This window comes from Manis javanica, chromosome 11 (genome assembly GCF_040802235.1).
Source record: "Manis javanica isolate MJ-LG chromosome 11, MJ_LKY, whole genome shotgun sequence".
In the NCBI taxonomy this organism is placed as follows: Eukaryota; Metazoa; Chordata; class Mammalia; order Pholidota; family Manidae; genus Manis; species Manis javanica.
In genome coordinates, this window is record NC_133166.1 from 45,358,416 (window position 1) to 45,376,568 (window position 18,153).

General features: G+C 36.7%; 1 protein-coding gene across 2 annotated transcripts in view; it reads left to right on the top strand.

Annotated features, from left to right (window-relative positions):
• The window catches only part of LOC140844408 (anoctamin-3-like), a 141,252-nt gene that overhangs the window by 22,339 nt on the left and 100,760 nt on the right, over window positions 1–18,153 (top strand). The gene's annotated exons all lie outside the window — the stretch shown is intronic.

Below are 18,153 nucleotides of genomic sequence, written 5' to 3' on the forward strand. Positions count from 1 at the left end.
ATTATGTTAGGGTACTTGCCCTCTATACCCATTTTGTTGAGACTCTTTATCATGAATGGATGTTGAATTTTATTGAATGCTTTTTCAGCATCTATGGAGATGATCATGTGGTTTTGTCTTTCTTTTTGTTGATGTGGTGGATGATGTTGATGGATTTTCAAATGTTGTACCATCCTTGCATCCCTGGGATGAATCCCACTTGGTCATGGTGTATGATCCTTTTGATATATTTTTGAATTCGGTTTGCTAATGTTTTGTTGAGTATTTTTGCATCTACGTTCATCAGGGATATTGGTCTGTAGTTTTCTTTTGTGGTGGGGTCTTTGCCTGGTTTTGGTATTAGGGTGATATTGGCTTCGTAGAATGAGTTTGGGAGTATTCCCTCTTCTTCTATTTTATGGAAAACTTTGAGAATGGGTGTTATGTCTTCTCTGTATGTCTGATCAAATTCTGAGGTAAATCCATCTGGCCCGGGGGTTTTGTTCTTTGGTAGTTTTTTGATTACCGCTTTAATTTCTTTGCTGGTAATTGGTCTGTTTAGATTTTCTGTTTCTTTCTGGGTCAGTCTTGGAAGGTTATATTTTTCTAGGAAGTTGTCCATTTCTCCTAGGTTTCCCAGCTTGTTAGCATATAGGTTTTCATAGTACTCTCTAACAATTCTTTGTATTTCTGTGGGGTCCATTGTGATTTTTCTTTTCTCATTTCTGATTCTGTGGATTTGTGTTGGCTCTCTTTTCCTCTTAATAAGTCTCGCTAGAGGCTTGTCTATTTTGTTTATTTTCTCGAAGAACCAGCTCTTGCTTTCATTGATTTTTTCTATTGTTTTATTCTTCTCAATTTTATTTATTTCTTCTCAGATCTTTATTATGTCCCTCCTTCTGCTGACATTAGGCCTCATTTGTTCTTCTTTTTCCAATTTCGATAATTGTGACATTAGACCATTCATGTGGGATTGTTCTTCCTTCTTTAAATATGCCTGGATTGCTATATACTTTCCTCTTAAGACTGCTTTTGCTGTATCCCACAGTAGTTGGGCCTTTGGGTTCCTGCTGTCATTTGTTTCCATATATTGCTGGATCTCCATTTTGATTTGGTCATTGATCCATTGATTATTTAGGAGCGTGTTGTTAAGCCTCCATGTGTTTGTGACCCTTTTTGCTTTCTTTGTACAATTTATTTCTAGTTTTATGCCTTTGTGGTCTGAAAAGTTGGTTGGTAGGATTTCAGTCTTTTGGAATTTACTGAGGCTCTTTTTGTGGCCTAGTATGTGGTCTATTCTGGAGAATGTTCCATGTGCACTTGAGAAGAATGTGTATCCTGTTGCTTTTGGATGTAGAGTTCTGTAGATGTCTATTAGGTCCATCTGTTCTAGTGTGTTGTTCAGTGCCTCTGTGTCCTTACTTATTTTCTGTCTGGTGGATCTGTCCTTTGGAGTGAGTGTTGTGTTGAAGTCTCCCAGAATGAATGCATTGCAGTCTATTTCCTCCTTTAATTTTGTTAGTATTTGTTTCACATATGTTGTTGCTCCTGTATTGGGTGCATATATATTTATAATGGTTATATCCTCTTGTTGGACTGTGCCCTTTATCATTATATAACATCCTTCTTTAACTTTTGTTGCTTTCTTTATTTTGAAGTCTGTTTTGTCTGATACTAGTATTGCAACACCTGCTTTCTTCTCTCTGTTGTTTGCATGAAATATCTTTTTCCATCCCTTCACTTTAAGTCTGTGCATGTCTTTGGGTTTGAGGTGAGTCTCTTGTAAGCAGCATATGGATGGGTCTTGCTTTTTTATCCATTCTATTACCCTATGTCTTTTGATTGGTGCATTCAGTCCATTTACATTTAGGGTGATTATTGAAAGGTATGTACTTATTGCCATTGTAGGCTTTAAGTTTATGGTTACCATAGGTTCAGGGTTTGCTTCTTTACTATCTTACTGTCTAACTTAACTCGCTTATTGAGCTATTATAAACATGGTCTGATGATTCTTTATTTCTCTCCCTTCTTCTTCCTTCTCCTCCCTTCTTTATATGTTGTGTGTTTTGTTCTGTGCTCTTTTTAGGCATGCTCCCATCTAGAGCAGTCCCTGTAAGATGCCCTGTAGAGGTGGTCTGTGGGAGGCAAATTCCCTCAACTTTTGCTTGTCTGGGAATTGTTTAATCCCTCCTTCATATTTAAATGATAATCGTGCTGAATACAGTATTCTTAGTTTGAGGCCCTTCTGTTTCATTGCATTAAGTATATCGTGCCATTCTCTTCTGGCCTGTAGGGTTTCTGTTGAGAAGTCTGACGATAGCCTGATGAGTTTTCCTTTGTAGGTGACCTTTTTTTTCTCTCTGGCTTCCTTTAATACTTTGTCCTTGTCTTTGATCTTTGCCATTTTAATTATTATGTGTCTTGATGTTGCCCTCCTTGGATCCCTTTTCATGGGAGTTCTGTGTACCTCTGTGGTCTGAGAGGCCATTTCCTACCGTAGTTTGGGGAAGTTTTCAGCAATTATTTCTTCAAAGACACTTTCTATTCCTTTTTCTCTCTCTTCTTCTTCTGGTATCCCTATAATGCAATATTTTTCCATTTCGATTGGTCACACATTTCTCTTAAAATTCTTTCATTCCTGGAAATTCTTTTATCTCTCTCTGCATCAGCTTCTCTGCATTCCTGTTCTCTGTTTTCTAGTCCATTAATGGTCTCTTGCATCTCTTCCATTCTATTTTGAAGTCCTTCCAGAGCTTGTTTTATTTCTGTATTCTCCCTCCTTATCTCTTGCATATTTCTCTGCAAGCCCATCAGCATGGTCATGACTTTTGTTTTGAATTCTTTTTCAGGAATACTGGTTAAATCTATCTCCCCAGGTTCCTTCTCAGGGGAAGATGTAGAAGATGTCGAAGCTGTCTGGGTTAGTCTTGTCTGGATCAAATTTTTTTGCCTTTTCATGTTGATAGGTGCAATGGAGTGCTATTGACGTGTCTATCAGCTAGGAGAGTCAAGCCTCTTTCCACTTGGCTCATGGCGTTTCTTTACTGGGACAAGTGCGACCCCTAGTGGCTGGTGTTGGGCAATTGCGTGTAGACTGGGTCTTGTATCTTGACTGGCCGGTATGGAGGAAGCTCCCTTGCTGAGGGTGTGGCCAGCCTCAGGCTGCTGCTCTGCTATGACAGGGCCCTGGACGGGTAATGGACAGGGGGCTGTTTGGCTGTTTACCTCCGTGAGGGGTCTCATAGCTGTTGCCCAGGGGGTTAGTGCTCCCGGAGTTCCCTGGAATTTCCAGCTGCTGGACTGTGACCCGGGATGCTTCAGTCCAGCTGTGGCCTCCCTGTCCCTTTAAGACTTTCAAAAAGCACTCACTTTTCTTTGTCACAGGGGTGCCGGCTTTGGGACCCGCTCACAGGTCTTACTGTCCTGCTTCCCTAATTTCCAGCACCCCACGTATGCACTGTGTCTCCGCTCTGGTGCAGATGGCAGGGCTGGATGTTTAGCCGTCCTGGGCTCCCTCTCCCTCCCCACTCCAAATCCTCTCCTCCCACTGGGAGCTGGGGGGAGGGGCCTCGGGTCACGCTGTGCTGTGGCTTGTATCTTACCCCTTTCACCAGGCACTGGGTTCTCACAGGTGTGTATGTAGTCTGGCTGTTGTCCTGTGTCTTCTGTTCTCTCTTTTAGGATTAGTTGTATTTGTTGTATTTTCAAAAATATGTATGTTTTTGGGAGGAGGAGATTCCCACTCTCCTACTCACCCCGCCATCTTGGCTCCACCCTGACTACAAATTTTTAAACATTTTTTAATCTCAGAAAAATGTAATAACTTATTTTTGCTTTTCACAAGATTTTCTTTTCCTCTTTTCCTCCCCACTCCTGCTTTTTTTTTCAGCATACTACATTGCTTTTGTTACCTCCTAGTTCTTTTATATTATATATAGTTTCGCTCTTTCACTTTGAAGACTTTTTAAAATATCCATGGATCCCTGGCATACTTCATTATAGGAAGATGAGATAGGAGAGGACGTACAGTCAATTCCTGTTTAAGATTGTGGTAGACGTAGGACATATAAAAGGTGCTGGCATTTTAGGGGGAAAACAATGTGAGGAGACCAAAGCTATCATTTTTATTAAGTAGATTCTCATTTAATCTCAGTTCATTCCTGTACCACATGTAATCCCTTTGAGGTAGGCTGATAACTCTCTAGAAATCACCCAGCTTTCCATGGTGAGCATGTGGAGAAAAGACAGCCCATGTGCACTGTTGGAAATGTAAATTGGTGCAGCCACTATGGGAAATAGTATGAAGTTTCCTTGAAAAAATTAAAAATAGAAATACCACAGGACACAGCAGTTTCACTTCAGAGTATTTATCTGAAAACCAATAACTTAGAAATATATATGCGCCCCTCCCCTCCCCGTTCCCTGCAGCATTATTCACAATAGCCAAAACATGGAAGCCATCTAAGTGTCTGCTGAAGGATGGATGAAGGATGGGTGTTGAAAGAAAATGTGATACACAATGGAATATTATTCAACCATAAAAAAGAAACTCTTGCCACTTGCAACCACATGAACGGACCTTGAGGGCATTATACTAAGTGAAGTATGTCAGACAGAGAATGGTAAATACTATATGATCTCACTTATATGTGGAATCTTAAAACAAACACACACACATACACCCACACAGGTACAGAGAAGAGATTGGTGGTTGCCAGAAGCAGGATGTGCAGAATCGGAAAAATGGATAAAGGGGGTCAAAAGGTACAAACTTCTAGTTATATAGTAAGTCATGGGGTACAGCATGGTGACTACAGTTAATAATAGATATGGTATATTTGAAAGTTGCTAAGAGAATAGATCTTAAAAATTCTCATCACAGGAGCAATTGTGTAACTATGTACTGTGACAGATGTTAGCTAGACTTATTGTGGTGATCATTTTGCATATATAGAAATATTAAATTATTATTTTGTATATCTGAAACTAATTATGTCTCAATAGAAAAGAGAGAAGATCCTGCATTAGGTGTGTAGATGCAACTTCACCCTTAAATTTTGTGCTATTGAGCTTCATATTTATCATGTGACTACATTTTATACTTGTTTGTCAGAAGCCAGAAGAGGCCAGTTTAATTTAATTTGAGGGCTGTTTTAACCATATCAGAAGTCAGTGCTTACAGTCTGGATAATGTAAACCTATTTTTTGAAATAAGAGATATCCAGGTTCTTAATGAATATTTGTTAAGAGTTCTATTGTCTCAGGTTTTAAAGCCCATGGGTGCTTTTTGTGTTTTGTATTTGCAGAAGTTTGGTATATATTAGGTTTATTTTTCATTTCAAATACATAATGACATTTTGCTTTTGCAGGCTCTGTCGTGTACTGCAGAACAAAAGGCAACTGCTCTTTGAAGAGTCCTATTCTTTTGATACAATTTCTGTAATAAAACATAATTGCATTTAACGCAAAGTATGACTTAACTGCCTTTTATAATATAAATGATGGTGCAATTGTAATGATTTATTTGAACCATTGCTGTTTATGCTTCTCTCTTATGAGAGTCAGGCAAAAGGAGTAGAGAACATTTGCAATAAACACTTAAGGCTTCTGGCATCAGCTGCCAACTTTGGTGCTTGCTGCCCTCATGATTTAGAAGGTAACATTTCTGAAAATATTGTTCCAAGTACTTTAAGCATGTCCCAGGTAGCACAGTGGGATCCACTTACAAAACTGTCAGTAAATATTCATCTTTAGTCCTTTGACACTTCAATTAATTTTTGCAAGAACTCCCTATTTCTTTAAGACATTCATCTCCTCTCCATAGTTGTGTTCTGGATCTGCCTGTGGGTGGTGAGCCCTGTGCCAGATTTTTAGAAAATACCTTTATTTCTCCCTTCCTTTTACATATCTTCATTAGAATTTAGCTGAACAGTTGCCAATTCCTTTTTTTTCTTATAATCAGTGCTGGATTCAAAGATCCAGGACAGTTAATACAAGTGTTTAGTAATCTCTTCATTTACCATCCCCTCCTTTGCATAGGAGTTTTTAATATGAGGGTGACAATTAAATGTAACTCAGATTACAGCTTCTCTCACTAATGCTCGTGAAAGAAATTTCTCATTGACCGTGGCCATGGATCTTGAGTCAAATTGCAGACTCACATTATTTTTCTGATAGTGCTCCAGGATTCCACAATCAATCATTAGAAATAATTTTGCCATTTTTTGCTTTGAAACAAAATCATGATAAATACTTTGTGTGCCTACTGTACATTACTCTGCTTGGAGTTTTGTTTATCTTAATAGAATTCTCACAATAGCTGTACAAGGTAGATTGTGTTTTTCCATCATCTTACAATCTACCTTGGAAACTGAGGCTCTGAATATTTAAGTAATTTAAGTTCAGATTGTTCTTTCTGAACTCTAAAACAGCTATTCCTGACCCTGAAATTCCTCTTGCTCCATGAAGCAAGCCAAGTTATCTTGAAAGAATAACCAATGGCAAGCAAAGGCTGAAGATTTTTGAGCAAATGGCCTTGTGACCATTATGAAATCACACTAGGTTGCACTGACCCTATCCAGAGGAATTTCACCACCAATTTTAAATAAATGAATAAATTGTGCTTCTGGTATGTGCCTCAGATTATCAGCCCATCTCCTAAATTAGGTTTGATCTCTGGGGAAATGAATTACATTCCTGTGAATTCCAGTATAACATTATACTACTTTTTTTTACAAATATCCATTAAGCAAATATTAGATTGTTAAATAGTAGATTATTTCACATTTCTTAGTTGCTATATTTCTGAATTTACTTGCATAATTTTTCTTGTTAGTCTCTTCCATGAGGGAAGTTGTCAAATGAATCCTCTTTGTAATTCATTCCCAGCATCAGTAGTGCTTTATACATAGTATATGTTTAATATTTCTTAAATGACTAGTTAAATTCATGCTGTGAAATCTTCCTTCAAGACTCTTACAGCTCAACTGGTGAGACTAAAATATTGATGTTATCAATCAAGAAAAAAATGATATAACTGGATTTTGTCCTATAGTGAGTAATGCAGACTGCTAAATGCATTTGTTAAGAAAATGGGAAACCCTGGTGGGTTGGAATAATTAGGAATGTCATCATCCTCATTAAATTTAAATTTGTGAATATCTTAGAAATAGAGTTCTCCCATCATCCAGATGAAGAAGCTGTAGCATATAGAGATCATATAACTTTCCATAAATCATCCTGTTGGCTAATGGCAGATGCAAACATCATCAGGTAATCCTTGTGCAAATCTTAATTAATTGATACCCATTTTTAGAGTCTCTATTAGTCAGGGCTCTATCTAGTGCTGTCATAACAAGGTGACACTGAGTGGATGGCTTAAATGGCAGAAAATGGTCTCTCATGGGGCTGGAGGATGGAAACCCAAGGTCACGGTGTCATAGGTTTGGTTTTTCCTGAGGCCTTGCCCCTTGGCTTGCAGATGGCCATCTTCTGTGTCCTCACATGGCCTCTTTCTCTGTATGCACGCATTCTCAGTGTCTTCTGCACTTCTTACGAGGACATGAGACTTACTGGATTAGGGTCCCGCCTATATGAGCTTATTTAACCTTTCTTCTGTCTTTAAGTATAGTCACACTGGGGGTTAAGACTTCCTAAGTGGATTTGGGGGGACACAATTCAGTCCATAAAGGGGTCCAACTCTAAATTTTTTTGATGTGTCCTTGGATTATTCACATGTTCTTGAGGAAGCCTATGATGTCCCTAATGAAGGTCTCTTTTCTTCAAGTCTTCTGTCAGCCTCAGTTCTTACTGACAACTTTATTTTATTCCTGTTCCCTAATGTAAGTAACAGAAAGGGAGAGCTGAAACTAACTGGCCTCACCCATCTCTCAAAGGAAGAAGTAACCACAGGTCTCTGAGAAGACAAGAGATTGCTTTTTCAAAGTTCAGGTGCCTACTTTTGATCCATTGAGCCGTCCATGATCATGACAGTTCTTTCCCTTCCCTTCCCTCCCTTTCCCTCCCCTTCCTTCCTCTCCCCACTTCCCTTCCCTTTCCTTCCCTTCCCCTCCTTCCCTATACTTCCCTTCACTTCCCTTCCTTCTTTTTTTAAATTATGGTATCATTGATATACACTCATATGAAGGTTTCACATGAAAAACAATGTGGTTACTACAGTCTCCCATATTATTGAGTCCCCTCTCATACCCCATTGCAGTCACTGTCCTTCAGTGTAGTAAGATGCCACAGTCACTACTTGTCTTCTCTGTGCTACACTGTCTTCCCCATGATTCCCCCCACACCATGTGTACGAATCAAAATACCCCTTAATCCCCTTCTCCCTCCCTCCCCACCCGCCCTCCCCTACCCCTCCCCTTTGGTAACCACTAGTCCCTTCTTGGACTTTGTGAGTCTGCTGCTGTTTTGTTCCTTCTGTTTTGCTTTGTTGGTATACTCCACAAATGAGGGAAATCATGTGGTACTTGTCTTTCTCTGCCTGGCTTATTTCACTGAGCGTAATGTCCTCCAGCTCCCTCCATGTTGTTGCAAATGGTAGGATTTCTTTCTTTTTTATGGCCGAATATTCGATTGTGTATATGTACCACATCTTCTTTATCCATTCATCTACAGGGAAGGGAAGGGAAGGGAGGACTGCCTTTAGAGTAGGGGTTAGAGTATATTCATTTGTTATGTTACTTAGAAGAGGAGGTCAGATAGTAGAAACTATGGTTTATATCAGCAATGCAGGTATTTTAACAACCTTTTATACAATTTCAATATGACAGTAGATGCCGTTGCCTTATCTGGGTACACCTAGCTCCAGGGTCCCAGTTTCTGTTCCACATCTACTCAGCTGGAAAGAGACGCTAATTTCATTTCTTCTTCCACACGGAAAAGGCCTGTTGGTAAACAGATGGTCCTATATCTGCACGTCTGGCCCCTGTTTGCTTTGAGGATCTTCTAGAAGCACAGAGCTTGGACTTACTCTCTGGGTTTGATAAACTTGCTGGTTCAGTAGCACGTCCCTTGCTAATATGTTCAGTAATTTCTGCCTTAATTTTTCCTTAATTGGTCCAAAGTTCCATCTCTGTGAATTTTCCCTGGTTGTGTCTGTAAGGCCATCCTTTAATTATAGCATAGTCTCTGTATTGATTCTCTCTCCAGTTTAAGTCCTGAATTCTGTAAGTATTAAACTCTACTTGAGTGGGCAACAGATTCTCATGACAAAGATCTCTTGTCCAAAAGGGCTGAGTGAATCCTGACTGCCTCACTGCTGTGAATACAACTACTAACTGTACTTTTATTGAGTGAACCAGAGAATCTATGAGCTGTGACTTTCCTAGAGTAATTAAAATTTACCTCTAACATAAGTTTCTGAATGATCTCTCATCAAAGTTTATGTCAGCGACTCAATATTAACCTAACTTATAATAAAATTATGCATTTTCTGGAAATAATACAATTGGCAAATTTTGGTTTTCTTTATTCTGAATTGAATTTTGTATGAATTAGTACATTTGGCCAGTGCCATATGTGAAAGGAAGGGCTGGTGGAAGGTAAAAAGAATAGAGGGAAGGAGAGAAAGAAGAGAGAGAGAGAGAGAGAGAGAGAGAGAGAGAGAGAGAGAGAGAGAGAGAGAGAAGGAGAAAGAGAGATAGAGAGAGAGAGAGAGAAAGAGAGAAAGAGAGAGAAAGGGAGAGGGAGAGAAAAGGGATCATCTTGAGGAACATGCTTTTCATATGAAACTTTATGGCTCAATAAGCACAAAGATCCACAATCAGGGCATAGGTCATTTTATCCCCCCCCCACACACACTGAATTTTCAAGGCCCATATTCAGAGAATAAAATAAGGTCTCATTTAATTTTCTATCTAATTCAGATAAGTATGACTCTAATGTATTAGAAATACTTTCAAATGCTGTGAATCTATGTATGTGTGTATATGTGTATGTGTTAAAACTGTGGCGTGAGTAGTGGGAGTAATGGTGGCAAACGAAGCAGAAGCTGAACTCTAAAATACTTGTATTTCAGAAGGGAATCTAGGAAATCTTTCAAAATCTGTGCTGTCTGGATTTGTTTGAATGCCAAAGAAACTATACCATTTCTCTTTTGTATTTTCTGATTTTCAGTTTCCTCTCCCTCTTTCATCTCCCCCTTGTCCTTTAAAAATAATAGTTCCATTTCAGTTTGAGAGCTCTACAGCTACCAGATAGATCAAAGCTGATTTTTCATATATTAGTTTGTTTTTTGCTTGGTTTGGTTTTAAATAGGAAGCAACAACACAGTGTCAGTCACCAATTCCCTTTTTTTTCCCCTTAACTCTGGGGGCAAATGTGTTCCCAGCCTGGGGCAAATAAACCTTTGAAGGTGAAATCAGTGAAAGGGAGAAATAAAGAGGGAGACCTCATTTACTGCTTCCGTCTACTCCTGCTTGCCCGTGCGTCTAGTGGCCTGGCTCCAAAAGGCCCCACCAAACTTTCCCGTCCAGGTGCGCTTGCTCCCCACCCCCCTGGTAACACCCATTGATACGGAGATGCACTAAGGCCAGGTGAGGGATTCTGGAAATACTGCAATTTTACTCACACCCCCTTTACTTTTGTTCTAATGCCCTTGACAACCTGTAGGACACTTTTCCAAATTTAGCTCTTGTTTTTAAAAGGCTCTGATTTTTTTTTTCCTTAACAATCCCAAATTATGTGCTCACTGTCTTTCCCTATCTTTAGCCTAATTTTATGTATCCTATTCTTGTGTAAAGAAAGTATCTTCTTCCATTTTCTCTTCAAACAATATTGACTACTCTCTTGTTCATTGTTATTTTCTAAATGGAAATCCTTCTACTTTGGTATGTCACTGAACCATCATGTGGGGGTTATCCTTGGCTATGCAAAATAATTTCAGTCTGAATGTCACTCGCTCTACCTCCTGTATCCTGCTTATTGCCAAAGAGAAAAATGATTGAGCAGGTGAACACCTTCTCGTCTTTTCTCTTGCTCTATATACTCAGACTATTCTTTGATGTAAAGATTAAGTGTGTTCTTGGATGAAAATTTAGTTGGTCTATTTAGAATAGCATATGTGCTGGGGATGACTGGAATCCTTAAAAGTGGATCACTAGCCTTTTTGTCCTCTTCATCATAGTCAGACCTGCATAATTGAACTTTAATGTTTTTATTGTTTCTTTTAAATAAATAAATCACTGACCTGTATGAAGGGTCATACATGGATACATTTTCCTTCTAACTCAAAAGTAACTCTTTAATAGTACTTTTAAACTATTTCAATTTTTTATTGAATAAATACTGATCAATGTCATACAATACATCAGGTACTTTTCTAGTTCAGCAGTAAACAAAACAGATAAAAATTCTGATTCTCAGGGAGTTAATGTTCTGCTGGTAGAGAGACGATATTAAGTTAGGAGAATGCATAATATATCAAACAAATATATTTGCTTATTCTCATAAGTGAAAAAGATATGACAGTAAAATATTCTAAAAGTAACACACAAACACAAGTAGTAAAATATAACAAAATGGTAACAACTAACGTTTTCTAGTTCAGCAGTAAACAAAACAGATTTTGCTGAACAAAAATAGGTCTCTCCATAGGGAAATAATTTACTCTTAGGAGTTGGATAAAAGTAGCATCATTTTAAGAAAAGATGTCCAACATAATTTGACATGGAGGGATAGGTTGGAATGTGTTAGAAAAAGTAGTAAAGTATTTCAGAGCCTTTTAAAAACAAGAGGTAAAGATAACTGGTAACTGGTGCCAAAAATAAAATTAAACCAGTAAAAGTTGCCAATAAAGTGGCAGGCTAATGATTGAAATTTTGGATAGGCTAGCTAGTTCACTTTGAGCATTTACATTCAGATTATAAATACTGTGTTTTCAAATATATTGTGTTATAGAAATATGAGCAGTACATGATTATAGAATATTTGGAAAATATAAAAATAATATAAAGGATAACAAAATCAATCATAAATTACTACCTAGAAATTACAACTTTTATCCTATTGGTTTACTTACTTCCAGTTATTTTTCTAAATCTACAGATTTATATATACAAATGTATGCATATATTTATATTTGTGTATATGTCTCCGGACACAGACACATAAATGTAAGGGTTTGTTGAAAAATATTTTCTATTCATTGGTTAGGAACTTAGATTCTAGGACCAAATTGTTCTGGTACAAATCTTAGTTCTGCTACTAAGTAATTCTGTAATCATGGACAAGTTATAGATGTATGTTGATTAATAAGATCTATAAAATAGAATAATAATGGCATCTGGCTCATGGTGTCATAGGGATTAAAGTTTTATACAAACAAATACGCACACACACATATACACTTATACACTAAAGATTGAGAACAGTATCATAGTACATAGTGAGAACTATATTAAAATTAGTTATTAATATAAATTAATACAAATTTATTGGTGAACTGTTATGCATATTAGATGAAAGAATAGGCATTCTTCTTTAACAAATCTTAGTAACTTAGGAACAAGCCCCAGATAAGTTTCCAGGAGAGATGATTAAATGCAACTGGGCACAAGTCTCTGTTTGATTATGTGACTTCTTTTCCTGGCAGGCTTTATGGCTAATTTTTTTTTACACCATTTAAATCTTATTGAGCCTCCATATTGTTAATTCTATGAGCTCCCTAACAGCAGCCTCCACTTACTCTTGACACCAGCCTTTACAAAATTGCACTCAGCTCTTAGTCATAGTCCCCCCAAAAGATCCAACTTTAAAACCCATTAATAAGATACATATTTAAGATTGAAAAAAGATATGGGGAAGCACAGATCACAAATAAAGAGAGGCACTTTAAATTCTGTATTAAATATCTTCAATCTTTCTCTTCAAACCTCTCTTACCTTAATTTCTTATTCTTATCATGGACAATTAATTTATCCTACACGGGGAATAAAGCTCAACAGCTGGTTAAAAGGAGGCCATACAACATGACCCATAAGGAAATCAATCTCTACATAAATATTTTTCTGAAGGTTATTTGCCAAACAAAAATAGGTCTCTCCATAGGGAAAGAATTTATTCTTAGGAGTTGGATAAAAGTAGTATCATTTTAAGAAAAGAAGTCCAACATAATTTGACATGGAGGGATAGGTTGGAATATGTTAGATAAAGCAGTGAAGTATTTCATTTCTGTTTGCTTTTAATTTCACTTCCAGCATTTGCACTATCATTTCCATGCTATACTTACACCTTATTGGCCAGTCCATCTTTCGATTAGTCATTTCTATAAAATTAAAATGTTATGTGGGTTTATCACTGTGAGACAAAGAGGCGACCAACCACAAAGAAGTCATGTGATTTGGTCAACTGATCCTGATGTGCATCTGTTATTTTGGTAGTGATTTGTGGACTGAAAAGCTATCATCAAAGTTCATACTTTATTCAACTGCAATCGTATCATAGTAAGGGATTTCTAATTGTGTTTTGGGGGAATTGGCATTATTCAATTACTCTGGTAATTGAAGTTTGTCATTTTTGGTCCTAGAAATTTGGCCATGGAAAATAAGGATATCTGTACCATTTTTGAAATAATGGACAAGAAAAACTGTGTTCTGCAAATGGAGGCAAGAAATATTTGTCTTAGCTGTGGCTTAGTGAGGAGGAAAACAAAAAGCCTGCTCTAAAAATTTGTAAATCCACTCTAGATTTATACAAATCTCAATAAACACAACATATGCAGCAAGCAAGAAGGAACAAGAATTAGCAAAACTAAAAGGTGTTGAGAACTTCTGATATTGAAATTATCCATTTGACAAAGAAAAAAATGGTTAAAAGTATAAGCACAGAGATCATAAAAAGAACAGATTTGAAAAGGAACCCCATGAACCTCTTGACTTGTAAACATAAAATTATGGTCATAAAATGTTCACTGTTAAACTACAGAATTGCATGTATCGAGTAAAACAATGAATTAGAATATGAATCTGAAGAAAATTGCAAAATAGAACACTGAGTTAGAAACTATAAAAAATAGACTAAGATATAAAGAATAGAATGAGAAATCTTAACATGTGTCTAACTGGATATCTACAAAAAGAATGGGCATAATGAATAAAGCTTCCAGAATTGTTCAGAGACATCAGTTTTCAATTTCAGGAAACACAATGAATACCAAACATGTAAGTTGAAATAAATGCACATCTAGACACATTGTAATAAAACTGCAGAATATGAAAAAATATAAACTCTGAAAAGCATCCAGGTAGAGAAATGATTGCCTGCAAATAAACAGTAATTAGACAGAAAGCTGGCATCTAAAGAGTATTAGTAGAAGCCATTAGACAGTGGTACAATATCCTCAGAGTATACAGAGGAAATAACTGCAAATGCAGAATTGCATACTGTGTGATAAAATCATCTTTCAAAGACAACTGAAATAAAAATATTTGCAGAGAATCAAAACCTGAGTTGGCTAACAAGAATTAAACCTGGTTTCAAAGTTTGAATTTCCCCTACGCTAAGTTTAAGCCATTAGATTGTCTTAAACAGGATATATGATCCAATTTCCATTTGTAAGTCACTTAGCCTGTTTTGGGGGGGTTAATGTAGTAAGAGTCCAAGTAGAAAGGCCAATGGAAGGCATTGTGTTGGTCTAGGTAAGAGGTAATGAGCTTGGTTTAGTGTGGAAGTAGGATAATGAGGGACAATGGAAAAAAAATTATATGTTGGGAACAGAACTGAAAGGACTAGGTGATGAAATGGTTTCAGAAGAAATCAAAAAGAAAGAATCAAGGAAAACTTTTTTTTGGAATTGTTCCTGGAGCACTTGGATGCATTAAAGGGTTCTCTTTAAAAGACGTCAGTTAATCCTGTTTAAGCCTTTCCCATGTAGCAGTTCATGGTATTTATAATTTCAGAGCTGTTCTGGGTTCCAGGAGCTGATGGGCACCATTTTTTTTGGCTTTTCCATTGACTCTTAGCTTTTCACCTCTTTCCTTTTTAAAGTCAGTTGTCAATTGCTTATCTTCTTTTCCAGGTTCCAAAATTGTGGAGACATCTACTGTAGTTATTGGAAGCAGGGCACTTAGAAATGCCTGACTCCCCAAGTATGTGTTATGTAAATGTTAGTTGTTACCATTTTGTTATATTTTACCACTTGTGTTTGTCTATTACTTTTAGAATATTTTACTGTTGTTTCCTTCTCACTTATAATGAGAATAAGCAGACATGAGTCAATGTACATCTTAGTTTGAATTTTGGTTTCTTTGTTCTTTCTAAATCAGATTGAATCCTGACACTTGATTCAGGATTATTTTCTTTTTGCAAGGTAGCTCTTATATAATGGCAGTCTGAGATTATTGTGAAAACTAAAGCCCATCATATAACCAGTCAGAATTTAATAATCTAAATTCATTTACCATAGGATGAGCCATTATTTAAATTGATGTCAAATCCTAAAACTTCAGTCCATTCCTGTAACTTTAGTTATCAGGAGCTTTTAATTTCACATGTGATTGTGGACATAATGCGTAAGATATCACGCTTGAGTGACAGTGTTTTGCCTCCCACCCATGCCACCACCCACTGTAGCCCTTGGTGATCCCTTTTCCTGGATTGTTCTCTCAGAAGTTGCAGAGTTGAATTCCTCTTAGTGTTCAGTTAAATATCACTACCTTCAATAGTCTTCCTGCCATGACCATCCTTCCTAAACAGCACTCACATTATTCTACATCCCATCCCATTATCATCTTTTGTTTTCTTTATACCTTCTGGAATCATTCATGTAACATCGACTTTGTATTGTTTAATCACACTTGAAAGTTCCAAGAAGCCATGTCTGACTTATTGACTGGCACATAGAACAGTACCTGACATACGGTAGGTACATAATAACTGTTTGTTGACTGAGAGAATGATTTCATCAGCTGCCGTATATAGCTAGGAAAGCCTCATTCCTACAGCATCTCCACCCCAACTTTTAATTCTTGTGTGTCTGGTGTAGACTATTGCCAGTAATGTCCAGAGAATAACTTCTCCAGAGCTTTCCTCATCAGGGAACTATGGGAGGGACCATTTCCCACAGATGGTTATTGCCAGGTGTGATTTAGAATTGAATAGTAACTCTCCAGTAGAATGAGTATTTTTTCTTTAAAAAGAAACATAAAATAGGTTTATATATAAATGTTTTTCATTTCTCAGAAAAATACCCTCAATGGCAAGAAAAATGACTATATTCCTTATTTCTCAAACTGTATTTTGAGGATAAGATCATATTGTAATTTTTATTGATATGTACATTCACTTTATGGTCTCTAAATTCTCTCCAATTTGGGTAACAATTTTGCATATATACACACATACATGTACACACAAATATTTAGTTCATGCAGTATGTATTCAATTTGTGCAGAGAGCTTGCTGGACTTAGCAGTTTTGTTAGAAAGGAAATAGGTTGCTCAAACAAGGGTAAGATCATAAAACATGTCAGTTTGTATTTCCCAAGTTAGAAGTCCAAGAGGGTCATTTGGGCTCTATAGCTACCATGATAATAGTAATAATAATAAATAATAATAAAAAGTATAATAGTAATATTAACAACTTGAGCTCTATTGATGCTATAATAATAATAAATAATAATGCTAATAACAATAATATCTTCACATTAAATATACAGTCTTATAATTTTCAAAGCAATGGTGTCTATATAATTGGTAGCTGACTTGACAGCCTCACTTTCCAGTTTGCTGGGATTTCCCTAGATTTATGCAACTGGCAGGAATATCCTCTAGCACATTACACGTGGCTATTTTACTCTTCTTCCTTCCTCCTCCTTCATCCACCCACTCTGATAATCTCTCAAAAAAGTTCCAAACTCCTACCTTAAGAAAATTTAATAAAAATGGGTATTATTTTTTTAAAGCTGGGTACCTAAGAAGAAACAGTTTTAGAAAAAAGGCTGGTTGTCGTCAAATTCCTCTACTGTGGAGTTAGTCATCATGTCTCAGAAATGACATAAACACTCTCTTAAAGCCTACTTCTATCTGGTAGCAAGTTTACAACAGTTATTAACCTAGCCTTGTAAGTCCTAGCTTCTGCCTCCTTAAGGATGCTCTAAGGTTATGTAAAATTTTCACTGCTTATATAATTAGAAATATGTGTTACCCAAGCTGGGAGCTCACCCTCTTTAGTTGTGAGAACATTGGCATTATCTGAGGACAGATTGAAGAATTGCAGCCCCTGAGCCTAAATATTTTTGAGTCATAATAGCTTCCCTGCAATGGCGAATCTTTATAGGGAAATTGCATTTATTCTAATCCATGGTGTCTTGGACTTTGAGTGAACATACACCTGACATAAGATATTTGTAAATGTCATCATCAGTATTAGCTTCAGTACTAAATAAAAAAAGAGGTGTGCAACCCAGAGTTAGATGGGGGCATTTTTAGACGAAGTTCAGTCTGTATCCACATTTCCAAAGTGTGGTCTTTGGGAATTCTTTTAAATTTTCAAAAAATTAAAAAAAGGGGATGTTAGTGATCAAATGGGGTAGGTACTTGTTTCTTAATAATATTTACTATCCCCTACAATTTATTGATAAAAATAAAAATTAGCAAATTGAAAACACAGTAAGTTTTACCAACTTCTGGCCACATGTTTTGAACAAATTTGTTTCCAACCAATATATTCTAACATGCTATACATAAAAGAATTCCACAAGACATGTCTTGAGAAATTTCAAGCAAAGACCGGCCGGCCATCAAAACTATATATTCTATCGTGTTGCAAGTTTAGTAGTGAGAATCTTATTTTCACTTTTGATGATATGATGTCTTATGGATATTCCACAACCACATGTTTCTGATAATTAAACTCAAGTTAGGATAGTGGATTAGCTATTTTAGGAAATTATGGCAATTTATGTTAAAGGTTGTGGCATCCTAAATGAGTTTAGACTATTATATTCTGACATATAACATGTCAAACAGTGTATTTTCACAATTATTTTAGGTTGCCTTTAGTGAAAAACTACATTAAAAAAAGAAACATCCTAAAGCAACTACCAGGATTCAGCCAGAACAAGGAGAGAAAAAATGGAACACACATACTCCTACTTTAATATGTACATTGACTAATATTTGCTTATTTCTAATTCAGTCAAAAGCATCAAGCATGTAGAAG